Source organism: Urtica dioica, chromosome 5 (genome assembly GCF_054948205.1).
Source record: "Urtica dioica subsp. dioica isolate 48M chromosome 5, U.dioica_male_clone48M_v1_H2, whole genome shotgun sequence".
Classification (NCBI taxonomy): Eukaryota; Viridiplantae; Streptophyta; class Magnoliopsida; order Rosales; family Urticaceae; genus Urtica; species Urtica dioica.
Window position 1 is genome coordinate 11,879,072 of NC_142760.1, and position 21,671 is coordinate 11,900,742.

A 21,671-nucleotide genomic window follows, 5' to 3' on the forward strand; every position below is an offset into this window, starting at 1 on the left:
AGTTATGGCTTTTGGGAGTCGCGGCGTTGATTCTTATATAGATAATGCGCGCTAATGCTTGCGGATGCGATCATACCAGCACTAATGCACCGCATCCCATCAGAACTCCGAAGTTAAGCGTGCTTGGGCGAGAGTAGTACTAGGATGGGTGACCTCCTGGGAAGTCCTCGTGTTGAATCCCTCTTTTTTTGCGAATTATTTTTTTCGGAGGCCGAAACGATGGAATTTCACCAAAAATCGCTCCGAGTCTTGTTCAAATGCCCGTTTACGCTTACAATTCACCGGTGAAAGTCGAAATTCCGGACCGAGGGCGAAATTTACGATTTTACCCTTCCCCCGTTCACCTTGTCGGAATTTCGCCTATCACTCTTCCGAAACCGTCCCAACGCGAAGATCTCGAAAAGTTATTAGGAAGTCATATATTTTATGTGATTTTTGGTGCACCGAAGACGTAGTTATGGCTTTTGGGAGTCGCGGCGTTGATTCTTATATAGATAATGCGCGCTAATGCTTGCGGATGCGATCATACCAGCACTAATGCACCGCATCCCATCAGAACTCCGAAGTTAAGCGTGCTTGGGCGAGAGTAGTACTAGGATGGGTGACCTCCTGGGAAGTCCTCGTGTTGCATCCCTCTTTTTTTGCGAATTATTTTTTTCGGAGGCCGAAACGATGGAATTTCACCAAAAATCGCTCCGAGTCTTGTTCAAATGCCCGTTTACGCTTACAATTCACCGGTGAAAGTCGAAATTCCGGACCGAGGGCGAAATTTACGATTTTACCCTTCCCCCGTTCACCTTGGCGGAATTTCGCCGATCACTCTTCCGAAACCGTCCCAACGCGAAGATCGCGAAAAGTTATTAGGAATTCATATATTTTATGTGATTTTTGGTGCACCGAAGACGTAGTTATGGCTTTTGGGAGTCGCGGCGTTGATTCTTATATAGATAATGCGCGCTAATGCTTGCGGATGCGATCATACCAGCACTAATGCATCGGATCCCATCAGAACTCCGAAGTTAAGCGTGCTTGGGCGAGAGTAGTACTAGGATGGGTGACCTCCTGGGAAGTCCTCGTGTTGCATCCGTCTTTTTTTGCGAATTATTTTTTTCGGAGGCCGAAACGATGGAATTTCACCAAAAATCGATCCGAGCCTTGTTCAAATGCTCGTTTACGCATACAATTCACCGGTGAAAGTCGAAATTCCGGACCGAGGGCGAAATTTACGATTTTACCCTTCCCCCGTTCACCTTGTCGGAATTTCGCCGATCACTCTTCCGAAACCGTCCCAACGCGAAGATCGCGAAAAGTTATTAGGAATTCATATATTTTATGTGATTTTTGGTGCACCGAAGACGTAGTTATGGCTTTTGGGAGTCGCGGCGCTGATTCTTATATAGATAATGCGCGCTAATGCTTGCGGATGCGATCATACCAGCACTAATGCACCGCATCCCATCAGAATTCCGAAGTTAAGCGTGCTTGGGCGAGAGTAGTACTAGGATGGGTGACCTCCTGGGATGTCCTCGTGTTGCGTCCCTCTTTTTTTGCGAATTATTTTTTTCGGAGGCCGTAACGATGGAATTTCACCAAAAATCGCTCCGAGTCTTGTTCAAATGCCCGTTTACGCTTACAATTCACCGGTGAAAGTCGAAATTCCGGACCGAGGGCGAAATTTACGATTTTACCCTTCCCCCGTTCACCTTGTCGGAATTTCCCCGATCACTCTTCCGAAACCGTCCCAACGCGAAGATCGCGAAAAGTTATTAGGAATTCATATATTTTATGTGATTTTTGGTGCACCGAAGACGTAGTTATGGCTTTTGGGAGTCGCGGCGCTGATTCTTATATAGATAATGCGCGCTAATGCTTGCGGATGCGATCATACCAGCACTAATGCACCGGATCCCATCAGAACTCCGAAGTTAAGCGTGCTTGGGCGAGAGTAGTACTAGGATGGGTGACCTCTTGGGAAGTCCTCGTGTTGCATCCCTCTTTTTTGCGAATTATTTTTTTCGGAGGTCGAAACGATGGAATTTCACCAAAAATCGCTCCGAGTCTTGTTCAAATGCCCGTTTACGCTTACAATTCACCGGTGAAAGTCGAAATTCCGGACCGAGGGCGAAATTTACGATTTTACCCTTCCCCCGTTCACCTTGTCGGAATTTCGCCGATCACTCTTCCGAAACCGTCCCAACGCGAAGATCGCGAAAAGTTATTAGGAATTCATATATTTTATGTGATTTTTGGTGCACCGAAGACGTAGTTATGGCTTTTGGGAGTCGCGGCGCTGATTCTTATACAGATAATGCGCGCTAATGCTTGCGGATGCGATCATACCAGCACTAATGCACCGGATCCCATCAGAACTCCGAAGTTAAGCGTGCTTGGGCGAGAGTAGTACTAGGATGGGTGACCTCCTGGGAAGTCCTCGTGTTGCGTCCCTCTTTTTTTGCGAATTATTTTTTTCGGAGGCCGAAACGATGGAATTTCACCAAAAATCGCTCCGAGTCTTGTTCAAATGCCCGTTTACGCTTACAATTCATCGGTGAAAGTCGAAATTCCGGACCGAGGGCGAAATTTACGATTTTACCCTTCCCCCGTTCACCTTGGCGGAATTTCGCCGATCACTCTTCCGAAACCGTCCCAACGCGAAGATCGCGAAAAGTTATTAGGAATTCATATATTTTATGTGATTTTTGGTGCACCGAAGACGTAGTTATGGCTTTTGGGAGTCGCGGCGTTGATTCTTATATAGATAATGCGCGCTAATGCTTGCGGATGCGATCATACCAGCACTAATGCATCGGATCCCATCAGAACTCCGAAGTTAAGCGTGCTTGGGCGAGAGTAGTACTAGGATGGGTGACCTCCTGGGAAGTCCTCGTGTTGCATCCGTCTTTTTTTGCGAATTATTTTTTTCGGAGGCCGAAACGATGGAATTTCACCAAAAATCGATCCGAGCCTTGTTCAAATGCTCGTTTACGCATACAATTCACCGGTGAAAGTCGAAATTCCGGACCGAGGGCGAAATTTACGATTTTACCCTTCCCCCGTTCACCTTGTCGGAATTTCGCCGATCACTCTTCCGAAACCGTCCCAACGCGAAGATCGCGAAAAGTTATTAGGAATTCATATATTTTATGTGATTTTTGGTGCACCGAAGACGTAGTTATGGCTTTTGGGAGTCGCGGCGCTGATTCTTATATAGATAATGCGCGCTAATGCTTGCGGATGCGATCATACCAGCACTAATGCACCGCATCCCATCAGAATTCCGAAGTTAAGCGTGCTTGGGCGAGAGTAGTACTAGGATGGGTGACCTCTTGGGAAGTCCTCGTGTTGCATCCCTCTTTTTTGCGAATTATTTTTTTCGGAGGTCGAAACGATGGAATTTCACCAAAAATCGCTCCGAGTCTTGTTCAAATGCCCGTTTACGCTTACAATTCACCGGTGAAAGTCGAAATTCCGGACCGAGGGCGAAATTTACGATTTTACCCTTCTCCCGTTCACCTTGTCGGAATTTCGCCGATCACTCTTCCGAAACCGTCCCAACGCGAAGATCGCGAAAAGTTATTAGGAATTCATATATTTTATGTGATTTTTGGTGCACCGAAGACGTAGTTATGGCTTTTGGGAGTCGCGGCGCTGATTCTTATATAGATAATGCGCGCTAATGCTTGCGGATGCGATCATACCAGCACTAATGCACCGCATCCCATCAGAACTCCGAAGTTAAGCGTGCTTGGGCGAGAGTAGTACTAGGATGGGTGACCTCTTGGGAAGTCCTCGTGTTGCATCCCTCTTTTTTTGCGAATTATTTTTTCGGAGGTCGAAACGATGGAATTTCACCAAAAATCGCTCCGAGTCTTGTTCAAATGCCCGTTTACGCTTACAATTCACCGGTGAAAGTCGAAATTCCGGATCGAGGGCGAAATTTACGATTTTACCCTTCCCCCGTTCACCTTGTCGTAATTTCGCCGATCACTCTTCCGAAACCGTCCCAACGCGAAGATCGTGAAAAGTTATTAGGAATTCATATATTTTATGTGATTTTTGGTGCACCGAAGACGTAGTTATGGCTTTTGGGAGTCGCGGCGCTGATTCTTATATAGATAATGCGCGCTAATGCTTGCGGATGCGATCATACCAGCACTAATGCACCGGATCCCATCAGAACTCCGAAGTTAAGCGTGCTTGGGCGAGAGTAGTACTAGGATGGGTGACCTCCTGGGAAGTCCTCGTGTTGCATCCCTCTTTTTTTGCGAATTATTTTTTTCGGAGGCCGTAACGATGGAATTTCACCAAAAATCCCTCCGAGTCTTGTTCAAATGCCCGTTTACGCTTACAATTCACCGGTGAAAGTCGAAATTCCGGACCGAGGGCGAAATTTACGATTTTACCATTCCCCCGTTCACCTTGTCGGAATTTCGCCGATCACTCTTCCGAAACCGTCCCAACGCGAAGATCGCGAAAAGTTATTAGGAATTCATATATTTTATGTGATTTTTGGTGCACCGAAGACGTAGTTATGGCTTTTGGGAGTTGCGGCGCTGATTCTTATATAGATAATGCGCGCTAATGCTTGCGGATGCGATCATACCAGCACTAATGCACCGGATCCCATCAGAACTCCGAAGTTAAGCGTGCTTGGGCGAGAGTAGTACTAGGATGGGTGACCTCTTGGGAAGTCCTCGTGTTGCATCCCTCTTTTTTTGCGAATTATTTTTTCGGAGGTCGAAACGATGGAATTTCACCAAAAATCGCTCCGAGTCTTGTTCAAATGCCCGTTTACGCTTACAATTCACCGGTGAAAGTCGAAATTCCGGATCGAGGGCGAAATTTACGATTTTACCCTTCCCCCGTTCACCTTGTCGTAATTTCGCCGATCACTCTTCCGAAACCGTCCCAACGCGAAGATCGTGAAAAGTTATTAGGAATTCATATATTTTATGTGATTTTTGGTGCACCGAAGACGTAGTTATGGCTTTTGGGAGTCGCGGCGCTGATTCTTATATAGATAATGCGCGCTAATGCTTGCGGATGCGATCATACCAGCACTAATGCACCGGATCCCATCAGAACTCCGAAGTTAAGCGTGCTTGGGCGAGAGTAGTACTAGGATGGGTGACCTCCTGGGAAGTCCTCGTGTTGCATCCCTCTTTTTTTGCGAATTATTTTTTTCGGAGGCCGTAACGATGGAATTTCACCAAAAATCGCTCCGAGTCTTGTTCAAATGCCCGTTTACGCTTACAATTCACCGGTGAAAGTCGAAATTCCGGACCGAGGGCGAAATTTACGATTTTACCCTTCCCCCGTTCACCTTGTCGGAATTTCGCCGATCACTCTTCCGAAACCGTCCCAAGGCGAAGATCGCGAAAAGTTATTAGGAATTCATATATTTTATGTGATTTTTGGTGCACCGAAGACGTAGTTATGGCTTTTGGGAGTCGCGGCGCTGATTCTTATATAGATAATGCGCGCTAATGCTTGCGGATGCGATCATACCAGCACTAATGCACCGGATCCCATCAGAACTCCGAAGTTAAGCGTGCTTGGGCGAGAGTAGTACTAGGATGGGTGACCTCTTGGGAAGTCCTCGTGTTGCATCACTCTTTTTTTGCGAATTATTTTTTCGGAGGTCGAAACGATGGAATTTCACCAAAAATCGCTCCGAGTCTTGTTCAAATGCCCGTTTACGCTTACAATTCACCGGTGAAAGTCGAAATTCCGGACCGAGGGCGAAATTTACGATTTTACCCTTCCCCCGTTCACCTTGTCGGAATTTCGCCGATCACTCTTCCGAAACCGTCCCAACGCGAAGATCGCGAAAAGTTATTAGGAATTCATATATTTTATGTGATTTTTGGTGCACCGAAGACGTAGTTATGGCTTTTGGGAGTCGCGGCGCTGATTCTGATATAGATAATGCGCGCTAATGCTTGCGGATGCGATCATACCAGCACTAATGCACCGGATCCCATCAGAACTCCGAAGTTAAGCGTGCTTGGGCGAGAGTAGTACTAGGATGGGTGACCTCTTGGGAAGTCCTCGTGTTGCATCCCTCTTTTTTGCGAATTATTTTTTTCGGAGGTCGAAACGATGGAATTTCACCAAAAATCGCTCCGAGTCTTGTTCAAATGCCCGTTTACGCTTACAATTCACCGGTGAAAGTCGAAATTCCGGACCGAGGGCGAAATTTACGATTTTACCCTTCCCCCGTTCACCTTGTCGGAATTTCGCCGATCACTCTTCCGAAACCGTCCCAACGCGAAGATCGCGAAAAGTTATTAGGAATTCATATATTTTATGTGATTTTTGGTGCACCGAAGACGTAGTTATGGCTTTTGGGAGTCGCGGCGCTGATTCTTATATAGATAATGCGCGCTAATGCTTGCGGATGCGATCATACCAGCACTAATGCACCGGATCCCATCAGAACTCCGAAGTTAAGCGTGCTTGGGCGAGAGTAGTACTAGGATGGGTGACCTCCTGGGAAGTCCTCGTGTTGCATCCCTCTTTTTTTGCGAATTATTTTTTTCGGAGGCCGAAACGATGGAATTTCACCAAAAATCGCTCCGAGTCTTGTTCAAATGCCCGTTTACGCTTACAATTCACCGGTGAAAGTCGAAATTCCGGACCGAGGGCGAAATTTACGATTTTACCCTTCCCCCGTTCACCTTGGCGGAATTTCGCCGATCACTCTTCCGAAACCGTCCCAACGCGAAGATCGCGAAAAGTTATTAGGAATTCATATATTTTATGTGATTTTTGGTGCACCGAAGACGTAGTTATGGCTTTTGGGAGTCGCGGCGTTGATTCTTATATAGATAATGCGCGCTAATGCTTGCGGATGCGATCATACCAGCACTAATGCATCGGATCCCATCAGAACTCCGAAGTTAAGCGTGCTTGGGCGAGAGTAGTACTAGGATGGGTGACCTCCTGGGAAGTCCTCGTGTTGCATCCGTCTTTTTTTGCGAATTATTTTTTTCGGAGGCCGAAACGATGGAATTTCACCAAAAATCGATCCGAGCCTTGTTCAAATGCTCGTTTACGCATACAATTCACCGGTGAAAGTCGAAATTCCGGACCGAGGGCGAAATTTACGATTTTACCCTTCCCCCGTTCACCTTGTCGGAATTTCGCCGATCACTCTTCCGAAACCGTCCCAACGCGAAGATCGCGAAAAGTTATTAGGAATTCATATATTTTATGTGATTTTTGGTGCACCGAAGACGTAGTTATGGCTTTTGGGAGTCGCGGCGCTGATTCTTATATAGATAATGCGCGCTAATGCTTGCGGATGCGATCATACCAGCACTAATGCACCGCATCCCATCAGAACTCCGAAGTTAAGCGTGCTTGGGCGAGAGTAGTACTAGGATGGGTGACCTCCTGGGATGTCCTCGTGTTGCGTCCCTCTTTTTTTGCGAATTATTTTTTTCGGAGGCCGTAACGATGGAATTTCACCAAAAATCGCTCCGAGTCTTGTTCAAATGCCCGTTTACGCTTACAATTCACCGGTGAAAGTCGAAATTCCGGACCGAGGGCGAAATTTACGATTTTACCCTTCCCCCGTTCACCTTGTCGGAATTTCGCCGATCACTCTTCCGAAACCGTCCCAACGCGAAGATCGCGAAAAGTTATTAGGAATTCATATATTTTATGTGATTTTTGGTGCACCGAAGACGTAGTTATGGCTTTTGGGAGTCGCGGCGTTGATTCTTATATAGATAATGCGCGCTAATGCTTGCGGATGCGATCATACCAGCACTAATGCACCGCAACCCATCAGAACTCCGAAGTTAAGCGTGCTTGGGCGAGAGTAGTACTAGGATGGGTGACCTCCTGGGATGTCCTCGTGTTGCGTCCCTCTTTTTTTGCGAATTATTTTTTTCGGAGGCCGTAACGATGGAATTTCACCAAAAATCGCTCCGAGTCTTGTTCAAATGCCCGTTTACGCTTACAATTCACCGGTGAAAGTCGAAATTCCGGACCGAGGGCGAAATTTACGATTTTACCCTTCCCCCGTTCACCTTGTCTGAATTTCGCCGATCACTCTTCCGAAACCGTCTCAACGCGAAGATCGCGAAAAGTTATTAGGAATTCATATATTTTATGTGATTTTTGGTGCACCGAAGACGTAGTTATGGCTTTTGGGAGTCGCGGCGCTGATTCTTATATAGATAATGCGCGCTAATGCTTGCGGATGCGATCATACCAGCACATATGCACCGGATCCCATCAGAACTCCGAAGTTAAGCGTGCTTGGGCGAGAGTAGTACTAGGATGGGTGACCTCTTGGGAAGTCCTCGTGTTGCATCTCTCTTTTTTTGCGAATTATTTTTTCGGAGGTCGAAACGATGGAATTTCACCAAAAATCGCTCCGAGTCTTGTTCAAATGCCCGTTTACGCTTACAATTCACCGGTGAAAGTCGAAATTCCGGACCGAGGGCGAAATTTACGATTTTACCCTTCCCCCGTTCACCTTGTCGGAATTTCGCCGATCACTCTTCCGAAACCGTCCCAACGCGAAGATCGCGAAAAGTTATTAGGAATTCATATATTTTATGTGATTTTTGGTGCACCGAAGACGTAGTTATAGCTTTTGGGAGTCGCGGCGCTGATTCTTATATAGATAATGCGCGCTAATGCTTGCGGATGCGATCATACCAGCACTAATGCACCGGATCCCATCAGAACTCCGAAGTTAAGCGTGCTTGGGCGAGAGTAGTACTAGGATGGGTGACCTCTTGGGAAGTCCTCGTGTTGCATCCCTCTTTTTTGCGAATTATTTTTTTCGGAGGCCGAAACGATGGAATTTTACCAAAAATCGCTCCGAGTCTTGTTCAAATGCCCGTTTACGCTTACAATTCACCGGTGAAAGTCGAAATTCCGGACCGAGGGCGAAATTTACGATTTTACCCTTCCCCCGTTCACCTTGTCGGAATTTCGCCGATCACTCTTCCGAAACCGTCCCAACGCGAAGATCGCGAAAAGTTATTAGGAATTCATATATTTTATGTGATTTTTGGTGCACCGAAGACGTAGTTATGGCTTTTGGGAGTCGCGGCGCTGATTCTTATATAGATAATGCGCGCTAATGCTTGCGGATGCGATCATACCAGCACTAATGCACCGCATCCCATCAGAACTCCGAAGTTAAGCGTGCTTGGGCGAGAGTAGTACTAGGATGGGTGACCTCTTGGGAAGTCCTCGTGTTGCATCCCTCTTTTTTGCGAATTATTTTTTTCGGAGGCCGAAACGATGGAATTTCACCAAAAATCGCTCCGAGTCTTGTTCAAATGCCCGTTTACGCTCACAATTCACCGGTGAAAGTCGAAATTCCGGACCGAGGGCGAAATTTACGATTTTACCCTTCCCCCGTTCACCTTGTCGGAATTTCGCCGATCACTCTTCCGAAACCGTCCCAACGCGAAGATCGCGAAAAGTTATTAGGAATTCATATATTTTATGTGATTTTTGGTGCACCGAAGACGTAGTTATGGCTTTTGGGAGTCGCGGCGCTGATTCTTATATAGATAATGCGCGCTAATGCTTGCGGATGCGATCATACCAGCACTAATGCACCGCATCCCATCAGAACTCCGAAGTTAAGCGTGCTTGGGCGAGAGTAGTACTAGGATGGGTGACCTCCTGGGAAGTCCTCGTGTTGCATCCGTCTTTTTTTGCGAATTATTTTTTTCGGAGGCCGAAACGATGGAATTTCACCAAAAATCGCTCCGAGTCTTGTTCAAATGCCCGTTTACGCTTACAATTCACCGGTGAAAGTCGAAATTCCGGACCGAGGGCGAAATTTACGATTTTACCCTTCCCCCGTTCACCTTGGCGGAATTTCGCCGATCACTCTTCCGAAACCGTCCCAACGCGAAGATCGCGAAACATTATTAGGAATTCATATATTTTATGTGATTTTTGGTGCACCGAAGACGTAGTTATGGCTTTTGGGAGTCGCGGCGTTGATTCTTATATAGATAATGCGCGCTAATGCTTGCGGATGCGATCATACCAGCACTAATGCATCGGATCCCATCAGAACTCCGAAGTTAAGCGTGCTTGGGCGAGAGTAGTACTAGGATGGGTGACCTCCTGGGAAGTCCTCGTGTTGCATCCCTCTTTTTTTGCGAATTATTTTTTTCGGAGGCCGAAACGATGGAATTTCACCAAAAATCGATCCGAGCCTTGTTCAAATGCTCGTTTACGCATACAATTCACCGGTGAAAGTCGAAATTCCGTACCGAGGGCGAAATTTACGATTTTACCCTTCCCCGGTTCACCTTGGCGGAATTTCGCCGATCACTCTTCCGAAACCGTCCCAACGCGAAGATCGCGAAAAGTTATTAGGAATTCATATATTTTATGTGATTTTTGGTGCACCGAAGACGTAGTTATGGCTTTTGGGAGTCGCGGCGTTGATTCTTATATAGATAATGCGCGCTAATGCTTGCGGATGCGATCATACCAGCACTAATGCATCGGATCCCATCAGAACTCCGAAGTTAAGCGTGCTTGGGCGAGAGTAGTACTAGGATGGGTGACCTCCTGGGAAGTCCTCGTGTTGCATCCCTCTTTTTTTGCGAATTATTTTTTTCGGAGGCCGAAACGATGGAATTTCACCAAAAATCGATCCGAGCCTTGTTCAAATGCTCGTTTACGCATACAATTCACCGGTGAAAGTCGAAATTCCGGACCGAGGGCGAAATTTACGATTTTACCCTTCCCCCGTTCACCTTGTCGGAATTTCGCCGATCACTCTTTCGAAACCGTCCCAACGCGAAGATCGCGAAAAGTTATTAGGAATTCATATATTTTATGTGATTTTTGGTGCACCGAAGACGTAGTTATGGCTTTTGGGAGTCGCGGCGTTGATTCTTATATGGATAATGCGCGCTAATGCTTGCGGATGCGATCGTACCAGCAATAATGCACCGCATCCCATCAGAACTCCGAAGTTAAGCGTGCTTGGGCGAGAGTAGTACTAGGATGGGTGACCTCCTGGGAAGTCCTCGTGTTGCATCCGTCTTTTTTTGCGAATTATTTTTTTCGGAGGCCGAAACGATGGAATTTCACCAAAAATCGCTCCGAGTCTTGTTCAAATGCCCGTTTACGCTTACAATTCACCGGTGAAAGTCGAAATTCCGGACCGAGGGCGAAATTTACGATTTTACCCTTCCCCCGTTCACCTTGGCGGAATTTCGCCGATCACTCTTCCGAAACCGTCCCAACGCGAAGATCGCGAAACATTATTAGGAATTCATATATTTTATGTGATTTTTGGTGCACCGAAGACGTAGTTATGGCTTTTGGGAGTCGCGGCGTTGATTCTTATATAGATAATGCGCGCTAATGCTTGCGGATGCGATCATACCAGCACTAATGCATCGGATCCCATCAGAACTCCGAAGTTAAGCGTGCTTGGGCGAGAGTAGTACTAGGATGGGTGACCTCCTGGGAAGTCCTCGTGTTGCATCCCTCTTTTTTTGCGAATTATTTTTTTCGGAGGCCGAAACGATGGAATTTCACCAAAAATCGATCCGAGCCTTGTTCAAATGCTCGTTTACGCATACAATTCACCGGTGAAAGTCGAAATTCCGTACCGAGGGCGAAATTTACGATTTTACCCTTCCCCGGTTCACCTTGGCGGAATTTCGCCGATCACTCTTCCGAAACCGTCCCAACGCGAAGATCGCGAAAAGTTATTAGGAATTCATATATTTTATGTGATTTTTGGTGCACCGAAGACGTAGTTATGGCTTTTGGGAGTCGCGGCGTTGATTCTTATATAGATAATGCGCGCTAATGCTTGCGGATGCGATCATACCAGCACTAATGCATCGGATCCCATCAGAACTCCGAAGTTAAGCGTGCTTGGGCGAGAGTAGTACTAGGATGGGTGACCTCCTGGGAAGTCCTCGTGTTGCATCCCTCTTTTTTTGCGAATTATTTTTTTCGGAGGCCGAAACGATGGAATTTCACCAAAAATCGATCCGAGCCTTGTTCAAATGCTCGTTTACGCATACAATTCACCGGTGAAAGTCGAAATTCCGGACCGAGGGCGAAATTTACGATTTTACCCTTCCCCCGTTCACCTTGTCGGAATTTCGCCGATCACTCTTTCGAAACCGTCCCAACGCGAAGATCGCGAAAAGTTATTAGGAATTCATATATTTTATGTGATTTTTGGTGCACCGAAGACGTAGTTATGGCTTTTGGGAGTCGCGGCGTTGATTCTTATATGGATAATGCGCGCTAATGCTTGCGGATGCGATCGTACCAGCAATAATGCACCGCATCCCATCAGAACTCCGAAGTTAAGCGTGCTTGGGCGAGAGTAGTACTAGGATGGGTGACCTCCTGGGATGTCCTCGTGTTGCATCCCTCTTTTTTTGCGAATTATTTTTTTCGGAGGCCGAAACGATGGAATTTCACCAAAAATCGCTCCGAGTCTTGTTCAAATGCCCGTTTACGCTTACAATTCACCGGTGAAAGTCGAAATTCCGGACCGAGGGCGAAATTTACGATTTTACCCTTCCCCCGTTCACCTTGTCGGAATTTCGCCGATCACTCTTCCGAAACCGTCCCAACGCGAAGATCGCGAAAAGTTATTAGGAATTCATATATTTTATGTGATTTTTGGTGCACCGAAAACGTAGTTATGGCTTTTGGGAGTCGCGGCGCTGATTCTTATATAGATAATGCGCGCTAATGCTTGCGGATGCGATCATACCAGCACTAATGCACCGCATCCCATCAGAACTCCGAAGTTAAGCGTGCTTGGGCGAGAGTAGTACTAGGATGGGTGACCTCCTGGGAAGTCCTCGTGTTGCATCCCTCTTTTTTTGCGAATTATTTTTTTCGGAGGCCGAAATGATGGAATTTCACCAAAAATCGCTCCGAGTCTTGTTCAAATGCCCGTTTACGCTTACAATTCACCGGTGAAAGTCGAAATTCCGGACCGAGGGTGAAATTTACGATTTTACCCTTCCCCCGTTCACCTTGGCGGAATTTCGCCGATCACTCTTCCGAAACCGTCCCAACGCGAAGATCGCGAAAAGTTATTAGGAATTCATATATTTTATGTGATTTTTGGTGCACCGAAGACGTAGTTATGGCTTTTGGGAGTCGCGGCGTTGATTCTTATATAGATAATGCGCGCTAATGCTTGCGGATGCGATCATACCAGCACTAATGCATCGGATCCCATCAGAACTCCGAAGTTAAGCGTGCTTGGGCGTGAGTAGTACTAGGATGGGTGACCTCCTGGGAAGTCCTCGTGTTGCATCCGTCTTTTTTTGCGAATTATTTTTTTCGGAGGCCGAAACGATGGAATTTCACCAAAAATCGATCCGAGCCTTGTTCAAATGCTCGTTTACGCATACAATTCACCGGTGAAAGTCGAAATTCCGGACCGAGGGCGAAATTTACGATTTTACCCTTCCCCCGATCACTCTTCCGAAACCGTCCCAACGCGAAGATCGCGAAAAGTTATTAGGAATTCATATATTTTATGTAATTTTTGGTGCACCGAAGACGTAGTTATGGCTTTTGGGAGTCGCGGCGTTGATTCTTATATAGATAATGCGCGCTAATGCTTGCGGATGCGATCATACCAGCACTAATGCACCGCATCCCATCAGAACTCCGAAGTTAAGCGTGCTTGGGCGAGAGTAGTACTAGGATGGGTGACCTCCTGGGATGTCCTCGTGTTGCGTCCCTCTTTTTTTGCGAATTATTTTTTTCGGAGGCCGTAACGATGGAATTTCACCAAAAATCGCTCCGAGTCTTGTTCAAATGCCCGTTTACGCATACAATTCACCGGTGAAAGTCGAAATTCCGGACCGAGGGCGAAATTTACGATTTTACCCTTCCCCCGTTCACCTTGTCGGAATTTCGCCGATCACTCTTCCGAAACCGTCCCAACGCGAAGATCGCGAAAAGTTATTAGGAATTCATATATTTTATGTGATTTTTGGTGCACCGAAGACGTAGTTATGGCTTTTGGGAGTCGCGGCGTTGATTCTTATATAGATAATGCGCGCTAATGCTTGCGGATGCGATCATACCAGCACTAATGCATCGGATCCCATCAGAACTCCGAAGTTAAACGTGCTTGGGCGTGAGTAGTACTAGGATGGGTGACCTCCTGGGAAGTCCTCGTGTTGCATCCGTCTTTTTTTGCGAATTATTTTTTTCGGAGGCCGAAACGATGGAATTTCACCAAAAATCGATCCGAGCCTTGTTCAAATGCTCGTTTACGCATACAATTCACCGGTGAAAGTCGAAATTCCGGACCGAGGGCGAAATTTACGATTTTACCCTTCCCCCGTTCACCTTGTCGGAATTTCGCCGATCACTCTTCCGAAACCGTCCCAACGCGAAGATCGCGAAAAGTTATTAGGAATTCATATATTTTATGTGATTTTTGGTGCACCGAAGACGTAGTTATGGCTTTTGGGAGTCGCGGCGCTGATTCTTATATAGATAATGCGCGCTAATGCTTGCGGATGCGATCATACCAGCACTAATGCACCGCATCCCATCAGAACTCCGAAGTTAAGCGTGCTTGGGCGAGAGTAGTACTAGGATGGGTGACCTCCTGGGATGTCCTCGTGTTGCGTCCCTCTTTTTTTGCGAATTATTTTTTTCGGAGGCCGTAACGATGGAATTTCACCAAAAATCGCTCCGAGTCTTGTTCAAATGCCCGTTTACGCTTACAATTCACCGGTGAAAGTCGAAATTCCGGACCGAGGGCGAAATTTACGATTTTACCCTTCCCCCGTTCACCTTGTCGGAATTTCGCCGATCACTCTTCCGAAACCGTCCCAACGCGAAGATCGCGAAAAGTTATTAGGAATTCATATATTTTATGTGATTTTTGGTGCACCGAAGACGTAGTTATGGCTTTTGGGAGTCGCGGCGTTGATTCTTATATAGATAATGCGCGCTAATGCTTGCGGATGCGATCATACCAGCACTAATGCACCGCATCCCATCAGAACTCCGAAGTTAAGCGTGCTTGGGCGAGAGTAGTACTAGGATGGGTGACCTCCTGGGATGTCCACGTGTTGCGTCCCTCTTTTTTTGCGAATTATTTTTTTCGGAGGCCGTAACGATGGAATTTCACCAAAAATCGCTCCGAGTCTTGTTCAAATGCCCGTTTACGCTTACAATTCACCGGTGAAAGTCGAAATTCCGGACCGAGGGCGAAATTTACGATTTTACCCTTCCCCCGTTCACCTTGTCGGAATTTCGCCGATCACTCTTCCGAAACCGTCCCAACGCGAAGATCGCGAAAAGTTATTAGGAATTCATATATTTTATGTGATTTTTGGTGCACCGAAGACGTAGTTATGGCTTTTGGGAGTCGCGGCGTTGATTCTTATATAGATAATGCGCGCTAATGCTTGCGGATGCGATCATACCAGCACTAATGCACCGCATCCCATCAGAACTCCGAAGTTAAGCGTGCTTGGGCGAGAGTAGTACTAGGATGGGTGACCTCCTGGGATGTCCACGTGTTGCGTCCCTCTTTTTTTGCGAATTATTTTTTTTCGGAGGCCGTAACGATGGAATTTCACCAAAAATCGCTCCGAGTCTTGTTCAAATGCCCGTTTACGCTTACAATTCACCGGTGAAAGTCGAAATTCCGGACCGAGGGCGAAATTTACGATTTTACCCTTCCCCCGTTCACCTTGTCGGAATTTCGCCGATCACTCTTCCGAAACCGTCCCAACGCGAAGATCGCGAAAAGTTATTAGGAATTCATATATTTTATGTGATTTTTGGTGCACCGAAGACGTAGTTATGGCTTTTGGGAGTCGCGGCGCTGATTCTTATATAGATAATGCGCGCTAATGCTTGCGGATGCGATCATACCAGCACTAATGCACCGGATCCCATCAGAACTCCGAAGTTAAGCGTGCTTGGGCGAGAGTAGTACTAGGATGGGTGACCTCTTGGGAAGTCCTCGTGTTGCATCGCTCTTTTTTTGCGAATTATTTTTTCGGAGGTCGAAACGATGGAATTTCACCAAAAATCGCTCCGAGTCTTGTTCAAATGCCCGTTTACGCTTACAATTCACCGGTGAAAGTCGAAATTCCGGACCGAGGGCGAAATTTACGATTTTACCCTTCCCCCGTTCACCTTGGCGTAATTTCGCCGATCACTCTTCCGAAACCGTCCCAACGCGAAGATCGCGAAAAGTTATTAGGAATTCATATATTTTATGTGATTTTTGGTGCACCGAAGACGTAGTTATGGCTTTTGGGAGTCGCGGCGCTGATTCTTATATAGATAATGCGCGCTAATGCTTGCGGATGCGATCATACCAGCACTAATGCACCGGATCCCATCAGAACTCCGAAGTTAAGCGTGCTTGGGCGAGAGTAGTACTAGGATGGGTGACCTCTTGGGAAGTCCTCGTGTTGCATCCCTCTTTTTTGCGAATTATTTTATTCGGAGGCCGAAACGATTGAATTTCACCAAAAATCGATCCGAGTCTTGTTCAAATGCCCGTTTACGCTTACAATTCACCGGTGAAAGTCGAAATTCCGGACCGAGGCCGAAATTTACGATTTTACCCTTCCCCCGTTCACCTTGTCGGAATTTCGCCGATCACTCTTCCGAAACCGTCCCAACGCGAAGATCGCGAAAAGTTATTAGGAATTCATATATTTTATGTGATTTTTGGTGCACCGAAGACGTAGTTATGGCTTTTGGGAGTCGCGGCGCTGATTCTTATATAGATAATGCGCGCTAATGCTTGCGGATGCGATCATACCAGCACTAATGCACCGCATCCCATCAGAACTCCGAAGTTAAGCGTGCTTGGGCGAGAGTAGTACTAGGATGGGTGACGTCCTGGGAAGTCCTCGTGTTGCATCCGTCTTTTTTTGCGAATTATTTTTTTCGGAGGCCGAAACGATGGAATTTCACCAAAAATCGCTCCGAGTCTTGTTCAAATGCCCGTTTACGCTTACAATTCACCGGTGAAAGTCGAAATTCCGGACCGAGGGCGAAATTTACGATTTTACCCTTCCCCCGTTCACCTTGGCGGAATTTCGCCGATTACTCTTCCGAAACCGTCCCAACGCGAAGATCGCGAAAAGTTATTAGGAATTCATATATTTTATGTGATTTTTGGTGCACCGAAGACGTAGTTATGGCTTTTGGGAGTCGCGGCGTTGATTCTTATATAGATAATGCGCGCTAATGCTTGCGGATGCGATCATACCAGCACTAATGCATCGGATCCCATCAGAACTCCGAAGTTAAGCGTGCTTGGGCGAGAGTAGTACTAGGATGGGTGACCTCCTGGGAAGTCCTCGTGTTGCATCCCTCTTTTTTGGCGAATTATTTTTTTCGGAGGCCGAAACGATGGAATTTCACCAAAAATCGATCCGAGCCTTGTTCAAATGCTCGTTTACGCATACAATTCACCGGTGAAAGTCGAAATTCCGGACCGAGGGCGAAATTTACGATTTTACCCTTCCCCCGTTCACCTTGTCGGAATTTCACCGATCACTCTTTCAAAACCGTCCCAACGCGAAGATCGCGAAAAGTTATTAGGAATTCATATATTTTATGTGATTTTTGGTGCACCGAAGACGTAGTTATGGCTTTTGGGAGTCGCGGCGTTGATTCTTATATAGATAATGCGCGCTAATGCTTGCGGATGCGATCATACCAGCACTAATGCACCGCATCCCATCAGAACTCCGAAGTTAAGCGTGCTTGGGCGAGAGTAGTACTAGGATGGGTGACCTCCTGGGATGTCCTCGTGTTGCGTCCCTCTTTTTTTGCGAATTATTTTTTTCGGAGGCCGAAACGATGGAATTTCACCAAAAATCGATCCGAGCCTTGTTCAAATGCTCGTTTACGCATACAATTCACCGGTGAAAGTCGAAATTCCGGACCGAGGGCGAAATTTACGATTTTACCCTTCCCCCGTTCACCTTGTCGGAATTTCGCCGATCACTCTTCCGAAACCGTCCCAACGCGAAGATCGCGAAAAGTTATTAGGAATTCATATATTTTATGTGATTTTTGGTGCACCGAAGACGTAGTTATGGCTTTTGGGAGTCGCGGCGTTGATTCTTATATAGATAATGCGCGCTAATGCTTGCGGATGCGATCATACCAGCACTAATGCACCGCATCCCATCAGAACTCCGAAGTTAAGCGTGCTTGGGCGAGAGTAGTACTAGGATGGGTGACCTCCTGGGATGTCCTCGTGTTGCGTCCCTCTTTTTTTGCGAATTATTTTTTTCGGAGGCCGTAACGATGGAATTTCACCAAAAATCGCTCCGAGTCTTGTTCAAATGCCCGTTTACGCTTACAATTCACCGGTGAAAGTCGAAATTCCGGACCGAGGGCGAAATTTACGATCTTACCCTTCCCCCGTTCACCTTGTCGGAATTTCGCCGATCACTCTTCCGAAACCGTCCCAACGCGAAGATCGCGAAAAGTTATTCGGAATTCATATATTTTATGTGATTTTTGGTGCACCGAAGACGTAGTTATGGCTTTTGGGAGTCGCGGCGCTGATTCTTATATAGATAATGCGCGCTAATGCTTGCGGATGCGATCATACCAGCACTAATGCACCGCATCCCATCAGAACTCCGAAGTTAAGCGTGCTTGGGCGAGAGTAGTACTAGGATGGGTGACCTCCTGGGATGTCCACGTGTTGCGTCCCTCTTTTTTTGCGAATTATTTTTTTCGGAGGCCGTACTGATGGAATTTCACCAAAAATCGCTCCGAGTCTTGTTCAAATGCCCGTTTACGCTTACAATTCACCGGTGAAAGTCGAAATTCCGGACCGAGGGCGAAATTTACGATTTTACCCTTCCCCCGTTCACCTTGTCGGAATTTCGCCGATCACTCTTCCGAAACCGTCCCAAGGCGAAGATCGCGAAAAGTTATTAGGAATTCATATATTTTATGTGATTTTTGGTGCACCGAAGACGTAGTTATGGCTTTTGGGAGTCGCGGCGCTGATTCTTATATAGATAATGCGCGCTAATGCTTGCGGATGCGATCATACCAGCACTAATGCACAGGATCCCATCAGAACTCCGAAGTTAAGCGTGCTTGGGCGAGAGTAGTACTAGGATGGGTGACCTCTTGGGAAGTCCTCGTGTTGCATCCCTCTTTTTTTGCGAATTATTTTTTCGGAGGTCGAAACGATGGAATTTCACCAAAAATCGCTCCGAGTCTTGTTCAAATGCCCGTTTACGCTTACAATTCACCGGTGAAAGTCGAAATTCCGGACCGATGGCGAAATTTACGATTTTACCCTTCCCCCGTTCACCTTGTCGGAATTTCGCCGATCACTCTTCCGAAACCGTCCCAACGCGAAGATCGCGAAAAGTTATTAGGAATTCATATATTTTATGTGATTTTTGGTGCACCGAAGACGTAGTTATGGCTTTTGGGAGTCGCGGCGCTGATTCTTATATAGATAATGCGCGCTAATGCTTGCGGATGCGATCATACCAGCACTAATGCACCGGATCCCATCAGAACTCCGAAGTTAAGCGTGCTTGGGCGAGAGTAGTACTAGGATGGGTGACCTCTTGGGAAGTCCTCGTGTTGCATCCCTCTTTTTTGCGAATTATTTTATTCGGAGGCCGAAACGATGGAATTTCACCAAAAATCGCTCCGAGTCTTGTTCAAATGCCCGTTTACGCTTACAATTCACCGGTGAAAGTCGAAATTCCGGACCGAGGGCGAAATTTACGATTTTACCCTTCCCCCGTTCACCTTGTCGGAATTTCGCCGATCACTCTTCCGAAACCGTCCCAACGCGAAGATCGCGAAAAGTTATTAGGAATTCATATATTTTATGTGATTTTTGGTGCACCGAAGACGTAGTTATGGCTTTTGGGAGTCGCGGCGTTGATTCTTATATAGATAATGCGCGCTAATGCTTGCGGATGCGATCATACCAGCACTAATGCACCGCATCCCATCAGAACTCCGAAGTTAAGCGTGCTTGGGCGAGAGTAGTACTAGGATGGGTGACCTCCTGGGATGTCCTCGTGTTGCGTCCCTCTTTTTTTGCGAATTATTTTTTTCGGAGGCCGAAACGATGGAATTTCACCAAAAATCGCTCCGAGTCTTGTTCAAATGCCCGTTTACGCTTACAATTCACCGGTGAAAGTCGAAATTCCGGACCGAGGGCGAAATTTACGATTTTACCCTTCCCCCGTTCACCTTGTCGGAATTTCGCCGATCACTCTTCCGAAACCGTCCCAACGCGAAGATCGCGAAAAGTTATTAGGAATTCATATATTTTATGTGATTTTTGGTGCACCGAAGACGTAGTTATGGCTTTTGGGAGTCGCGGCGCTGATTCTTATATAGATAATGCGCGCTAATGCTTGCGGATGCGATCATACCAGCACTAATGCACCGCATCCCATCAGAACTTCGAAGTTAAGCGTGCTTGGGCGAGAGTAGTACTAGGATGGGTGACCTCCTGGGAAGTCCTCGTGTTGCATCCCTCTTTTTTTGCGAATTATTTTTTTCGGAGGCCGAAACGATGGAATTTCACCAAAAATCGCTCCGAGTCTTGTTCAAATGCCCGTTTACGCTTATAATTCACCGGTGAAAGTCGAAATTCCGGACCGAGGGTGAAATATACGATTTTACCCTTCCCCCGTTCACCTTGGCGGAATTTCGCCGATCACTCTTCCGAAACCGTCCCAACGCGAAGATCGCGAAAAGTTATTAGGAATTCATATATTTTATGTGATTTTTGGTGCACCGAAGACGTAGTTATGGCTTTTGGGAGTCGCGGCGTTGATTCTTATATAGATAATGCGCGCTAATGCTTGCGGATGCGATCATACCAGCACTAATGCATCGGATCCCATCAGAACTCCGAAGTTAAGCGTGCTTGGGCGAGAGTAGTACTAGGATGGGTGACCTCCTGGGAAGTCCTCGTGTTGCATCCCTCTTTTTTTGCGAATTATTTTTTTCGGAGGCCGAAACGATGGAATTTCACCAAAAATCGATCCGAGCCTTGTTCAAATGCTCGTTTACGCATACAATTCACCGGTGAAAGTCGAAATTCCGGACCGAGGGCGAAATTTACGATTTTACCCTTCCCCCGTTCACCTTGTCGGAATTTCGCCGATCACTCTTCCGAAACCGTCCCAACGCGAAGATCGCGAAAAGTTATTAGGAATTCATATATTTTATGTGATTTTTGGTGCACCGAAGACGTAGTTATGGCTTTTGGGAGTCGCGGCGTTGATTCTTATATAGATAATGCGCGCTAATGCTTGCGGATGCGATCATACCAGCACTAATGCACCGGATCCCATCAGAACTCCGAAGTTAAGCGTGCTTGGGCGAGAGTAGTACTAGGATGGGTGACCTCTTGGGAAGTCCTCGTGTTGCATCCCTCTTTTTTGCGAATTATTTTATTCGGAGGCCGAAACGATGGAATTTCACCAAAAATCGCTCCGAGTCTTGTTCAAATGCCCGTTTACGCTTACAATTCACCGGTGAAAGTCGAAATTCCGGACCGAGGGCGAAATTTACGATTTTACCCTTCCCCCGTTCACCTTGTCGGAATTTCGCCGATCACTCTTCCGAAACCGTCCCAACGCGAAGATCGCGAAAAGTTATTAGGAATT

General features: G+C 46.7%; 43 non-coding genes and 5 pseudogenes across 43 annotated transcripts; all 48 read left to right on the forward strand.

Annotated features, from left to right (window-relative positions):
* Window positions 1-62: 62 nt before the first annotated feature.
* Window positions 63-181, forward strand: LOC149395632 (5S ribosomal RNA). The gene has a single exon (XR_016299198.1). It is a non-coding gene; the product is annotated as a 5S ribosomal RNA (ribosomal RNA).
* Window positions 182-515: 334 nt separating this feature from the next.
* On the forward strand, window positions 516-634 carry LOC149395633 (5S ribosomal RNA). The gene has a single exon (XR_016298773.1). It is a non-coding gene; the product is annotated as a 5S ribosomal RNA (ribosomal RNA).
* A 334-nt stretch (window positions 635-968) lies between these two features.
* On the forward strand, window positions 969-1,087 carry LOC149395634 (5S ribosomal RNA). The gene has a single exon (XR_016298523.1). It is a non-coding gene; the product is annotated as a 5S ribosomal RNA (ribosomal RNA).
* A 334-nt stretch (window positions 1,088-1,421) lies between these two features.
* Window positions 1,422-1,540, forward strand: LOC149395635 (5S ribosomal RNA; annotated as a pseudogene).
* Window positions 1,541-1,874: 334 nt separating this feature from the next.
* Window positions 1,875-1,993, forward strand: LOC149395636 (5S ribosomal RNA). The gene has a single exon (XR_016297565.1). It is a non-coding gene; the product is annotated as a 5S ribosomal RNA (ribosomal RNA).
* A 333-nt stretch (window positions 1,994-2,326) lies between these two features.
* On the forward strand, window positions 2,327-2,445 carry LOC149395637 (5S ribosomal RNA). The gene has a single exon (XR_016297772.1). It is a non-coding gene; the product is annotated as a 5S ribosomal RNA (ribosomal RNA).
* Window positions 2,446-2,779: 334 nt separating this feature from the next.
* LOC149395638 (5S ribosomal RNA) lies at window positions 2,780-2,898 on the forward strand. The gene has a single exon (XR_016298524.1). It is a non-coding gene; the product is annotated as a 5S ribosomal RNA (ribosomal RNA).
* A 334-nt stretch (window positions 2,899-3,232) lies between these two features.
* LOC149395639 (5S ribosomal RNA) lies at window positions 3,233-3,351 on the forward strand. The gene has a single exon (XR_016299070.1). It is a non-coding gene; the product is annotated as a 5S ribosomal RNA (ribosomal RNA).
* Window positions 3,352-3,684: 333 nt separating this feature from the next.
* LOC149395640 (5S ribosomal RNA) lies at window positions 3,685-3,803 on the forward strand. Its single transcript, XR_016298854.1, has one exon. It is a non-coding gene; the product is annotated as a 5S ribosomal RNA (ribosomal RNA).
* A 333-nt stretch (window positions 3,804-4,136) lies between these two features.
* On the forward strand, window positions 4,137-4,255 carry LOC149395641 (5S ribosomal RNA). Its single transcript, XR_016299594.1, has one exon. It is a non-coding gene; the product is annotated as a 5S ribosomal RNA (ribosomal RNA).
* A 334-nt stretch (window positions 4,256-4,589) lies between these two features.
* LOC149395642 (5S ribosomal RNA) lies at window positions 4,590-4,708 on the forward strand. Its single transcript, XR_016297566.1, has one exon. It is a non-coding gene; the product is annotated as a 5S ribosomal RNA (ribosomal RNA).
* A 333-nt stretch (window positions 4,709-5,041) lies between these two features.
* LOC149395643 (5S ribosomal RNA) lies at window positions 5,042-5,160 on the forward strand. The gene has a single exon (XR_016299605.1). It is a non-coding gene; the product is annotated as a 5S ribosomal RNA (ribosomal RNA).
* A 334-nt stretch (window positions 5,161-5,494) lies between these two features.
* LOC149395644 (5S ribosomal RNA) lies at window positions 5,495-5,613 on the forward strand. Its single transcript, XR_016298217.1, has one exon. It is a non-coding gene; the product is annotated as a 5S ribosomal RNA (ribosomal RNA).
* A 333-nt stretch (window positions 5,614-5,946) lies between these two features.
* Window positions 5,947-6,065, forward strand: LOC149395645 (5S ribosomal RNA). The gene has a single exon (XR_016297567.1). It is a non-coding gene; the product is annotated as a 5S ribosomal RNA (ribosomal RNA).
* Window positions 6,066-6,398: 333 nt separating this feature from the next.
* LOC149395646 (5S ribosomal RNA) lies at window positions 6,399-6,517 on the forward strand. Its single transcript, XR_016299616.1, has one exon. It is a non-coding gene; the product is annotated as a 5S ribosomal RNA (ribosomal RNA).
* A 334-nt stretch (window positions 6,518-6,851) lies between these two features.
* Window positions 6,852-6,970, forward strand: LOC149395647 (5S ribosomal RNA). The gene has a single exon (XR_016298525.1). It is a non-coding gene; the product is annotated as a 5S ribosomal RNA (ribosomal RNA).
* A 334-nt stretch (window positions 6,971-7,304) lies between these two features.
* LOC149395648 (5S ribosomal RNA) lies at window positions 7,305-7,423 on the forward strand. Its single transcript, XR_016299243.1, has one exon. It is a non-coding gene; the product is annotated as a 5S ribosomal RNA (ribosomal RNA).
* A 334-nt stretch (window positions 7,424-7,757) lies between these two features.
* On the forward strand, window positions 7,758-7,876 carry LOC149395649 (5S ribosomal RNA; annotated as a pseudogene).
* A 334-nt stretch (window positions 7,877-8,210) lies between these two features.
* On the forward strand, window positions 8,211-8,329 carry LOC149395650 (5S ribosomal RNA). Its single transcript, XR_016298501.1, has one exon. It is a non-coding gene; the product is annotated as a 5S ribosomal RNA (ribosomal RNA).
* Window positions 8,330-8,662: 333 nt separating this feature from the next.
* Window positions 8,663-8,781, forward strand: LOC149395651 (5S ribosomal RNA). The gene has a single exon (XR_016297569.1). It is a non-coding gene; the product is annotated as a 5S ribosomal RNA (ribosomal RNA).
* A 333-nt stretch (window positions 8,782-9,114) lies between these two features.
* LOC149395652 (5S ribosomal RNA) lies at window positions 9,115-9,233 on the forward strand. The gene has a single exon (XR_016298855.1). It is a non-coding gene; the product is annotated as a 5S ribosomal RNA (ribosomal RNA).
* A 333-nt stretch (window positions 9,234-9,566) lies between these two features.
* Window positions 9,567-9,685, forward strand: LOC149395653 (5S ribosomal RNA). Its single transcript, XR_016298946.1, has one exon. It is a non-coding gene; the product is annotated as a 5S ribosomal RNA (ribosomal RNA).
* Window positions 9,686-10,019: 334 nt separating this feature from the next.
* Window positions 10,020-10,138, forward strand: LOC149395654 (5S ribosomal RNA). The gene has a single exon (XR_016298121.1). It is a non-coding gene; the product is annotated as a 5S ribosomal RNA (ribosomal RNA).
* Window positions 10,139-10,472: 334 nt separating this feature from the next.
* LOC149395655 (5S ribosomal RNA) lies at window positions 10,473-10,591 on the forward strand. Its single transcript, XR_016298123.1, has one exon. It is a non-coding gene; the product is annotated as a 5S ribosomal RNA (ribosomal RNA).
* Window positions 10,592-10,925: 334 nt separating this feature from the next.
* On the forward strand, window positions 10,926-11,044 carry LOC149395656 (5S ribosomal RNA; annotated as a pseudogene).
* Window positions 11,045-11,378: 334 nt separating this feature from the next.
* Window positions 11,379-11,497, forward strand: LOC149395657 (5S ribosomal RNA). The gene has a single exon (XR_016298124.1). It is a non-coding gene; the product is annotated as a 5S ribosomal RNA (ribosomal RNA).
* Window positions 11,498-11,831: 334 nt separating this feature from the next.
* On the forward strand, window positions 11,832-11,950 carry LOC149395658 (5S ribosomal RNA). Its single transcript, XR_016298125.1, has one exon. It is a non-coding gene; the product is annotated as a 5S ribosomal RNA (ribosomal RNA).
* A 334-nt stretch (window positions 11,951-12,284) lies between these two features.
* LOC149395659 (5S ribosomal RNA) lies at window positions 12,285-12,403 on the forward strand (annotated as a pseudogene).
* A 334-nt stretch (window positions 12,404-12,737) lies between these two features.
* LOC149395660 (5S ribosomal RNA) lies at window positions 12,738-12,856 on the forward strand. Its single transcript, XR_016298774.1, has one exon. It is a non-coding gene; the product is annotated as a 5S ribosomal RNA (ribosomal RNA).
* A 334-nt stretch (window positions 12,857-13,190) lies between these two features.
* Window positions 13,191-13,309, forward strand: LOC149395661 (5S ribosomal RNA). The gene has a single exon (XR_016298535.1). It is a non-coding gene; the product is annotated as a 5S ribosomal RNA (ribosomal RNA).
* Window positions 13,310-13,620: 311 nt separating this feature from the next.
* On the forward strand, window positions 13,621-13,739 carry LOC149395662 (5S ribosomal RNA). Its single transcript, XR_016299244.1, has one exon. It is a non-coding gene; the product is annotated as a 5S ribosomal RNA (ribosomal RNA).
* A 334-nt stretch (window positions 13,740-14,073) lies between these two features.
* LOC149395663 (5S ribosomal RNA) lies at window positions 14,074-14,192 on the forward strand. Its single transcript, XR_016298627.1, has one exon. It is a non-coding gene; the product is annotated as a 5S ribosomal RNA (ribosomal RNA).
* Window positions 14,193-14,526: 334 nt separating this feature from the next.
* LOC149395664 (5S ribosomal RNA) lies at window positions 14,527-14,645 on the forward strand. The gene has a single exon (XR_016299245.1). It is a non-coding gene; the product is annotated as a 5S ribosomal RNA (ribosomal RNA).
* A 334-nt stretch (window positions 14,646-14,979) lies between these two features.
* LOC149395665 (5S ribosomal RNA) lies at window positions 14,980-15,098 on the forward strand. The gene has a single exon (XR_016299188.1). It is a non-coding gene; the product is annotated as a 5S ribosomal RNA (ribosomal RNA).
* A 334-nt stretch (window positions 15,099-15,432) lies between these two features.
* Window positions 15,433-15,551, forward strand: LOC149395666 (5S ribosomal RNA). Its single transcript, XR_016299190.1, has one exon. It is a non-coding gene; the product is annotated as a 5S ribosomal RNA (ribosomal RNA).
* Window positions 15,552-15,886: 335 nt separating this feature from the next.
* Window positions 15,887-16,005, forward strand: LOC149395667 (5S ribosomal RNA). The gene has a single exon (XR_016298263.1). It is a non-coding gene; the product is annotated as a 5S ribosomal RNA (ribosomal RNA).
* A 333-nt stretch (window positions 16,006-16,338) lies between these two features.
* On the forward strand, window positions 16,339-16,457 carry LOC149395668 (5S ribosomal RNA). Its single transcript, XR_016297570.1, has one exon. It is a non-coding gene; the product is annotated as a 5S ribosomal RNA (ribosomal RNA).
* Window positions 16,458-16,790: 333 nt separating this feature from the next.
* Window positions 16,791-16,909, forward strand: LOC149395669 (5S ribosomal RNA; annotated as a pseudogene).
* A 334-nt stretch (window positions 16,910-17,243) lies between these two features.
* On the forward strand, window positions 17,244-17,362 carry LOC149395670 (5S ribosomal RNA). The gene has a single exon (XR_016298126.1). It is a non-coding gene; the product is annotated as a 5S ribosomal RNA (ribosomal RNA).
* A 334-nt stretch (window positions 17,363-17,696) lies between these two features.
* Window positions 17,697-17,815, forward strand: LOC149395671 (5S ribosomal RNA). The gene has a single exon (XR_016299246.1). It is a non-coding gene; the product is annotated as a 5S ribosomal RNA (ribosomal RNA).
* Window positions 17,816-18,149: 334 nt separating this feature from the next.
* On the forward strand, window positions 18,150-18,268 carry LOC149395672 (5S ribosomal RNA). The gene has a single exon (XR_016299247.1). It is a non-coding gene; the product is annotated as a 5S ribosomal RNA (ribosomal RNA).
* Window positions 18,269-18,602: 334 nt separating this feature from the next.
* Window positions 18,603-18,721, forward strand: LOC149395673 (5S ribosomal RNA). Its single transcript, XR_016299191.1, has one exon. It is a non-coding gene; the product is annotated as a 5S ribosomal RNA (ribosomal RNA).
* Window positions 18,722-19,055: 334 nt separating this feature from the next.
* On the forward strand, window positions 19,056-19,174 carry LOC149395674 (5S ribosomal RNA). Its single transcript, XR_016298539.1, has one exon. It is a non-coding gene; the product is annotated as a 5S ribosomal RNA (ribosomal RNA).
* A 333-nt stretch (window positions 19,175-19,507) lies between these two features.
* On the forward strand, window positions 19,508-19,626 carry LOC149395675 (5S ribosomal RNA). Its single transcript, XR_016297571.1, has one exon. It is a non-coding gene; the product is annotated as a 5S ribosomal RNA (ribosomal RNA).
* Window positions 19,627-19,959: 333 nt separating this feature from the next.
* Window positions 19,960-20,078, forward strand: LOC149395676 (5S ribosomal RNA). Its single transcript, XR_016299248.1, has one exon. It is a non-coding gene; the product is annotated as a 5S ribosomal RNA (ribosomal RNA).
* A 334-nt stretch (window positions 20,079-20,412) lies between these two features.
* On the forward strand, window positions 20,413-20,531 carry LOC149395677 (5S ribosomal RNA). The gene has a single exon (XR_016298701.1). It is a non-coding gene; the product is annotated as a 5S ribosomal RNA (ribosomal RNA).
* A 334-nt stretch (window positions 20,532-20,865) lies between these two features.
* LOC149395678 (5S ribosomal RNA) lies at window positions 20,866-20,984 on the forward strand. The gene has a single exon (XR_016298127.1). It is a non-coding gene; the product is annotated as a 5S ribosomal RNA (ribosomal RNA).
* Window positions 20,985-21,318: 334 nt separating this feature from the next.
* On the forward strand, window positions 21,319-21,437 carry LOC149395679 (5S ribosomal RNA). The gene has a single exon (XR_016297572.1). It is a non-coding gene; the product is annotated as a 5S ribosomal RNA (ribosomal RNA).
* The last annotated feature ends 234 nt before the right edge of the window (window positions 21,438-21,671 follow it).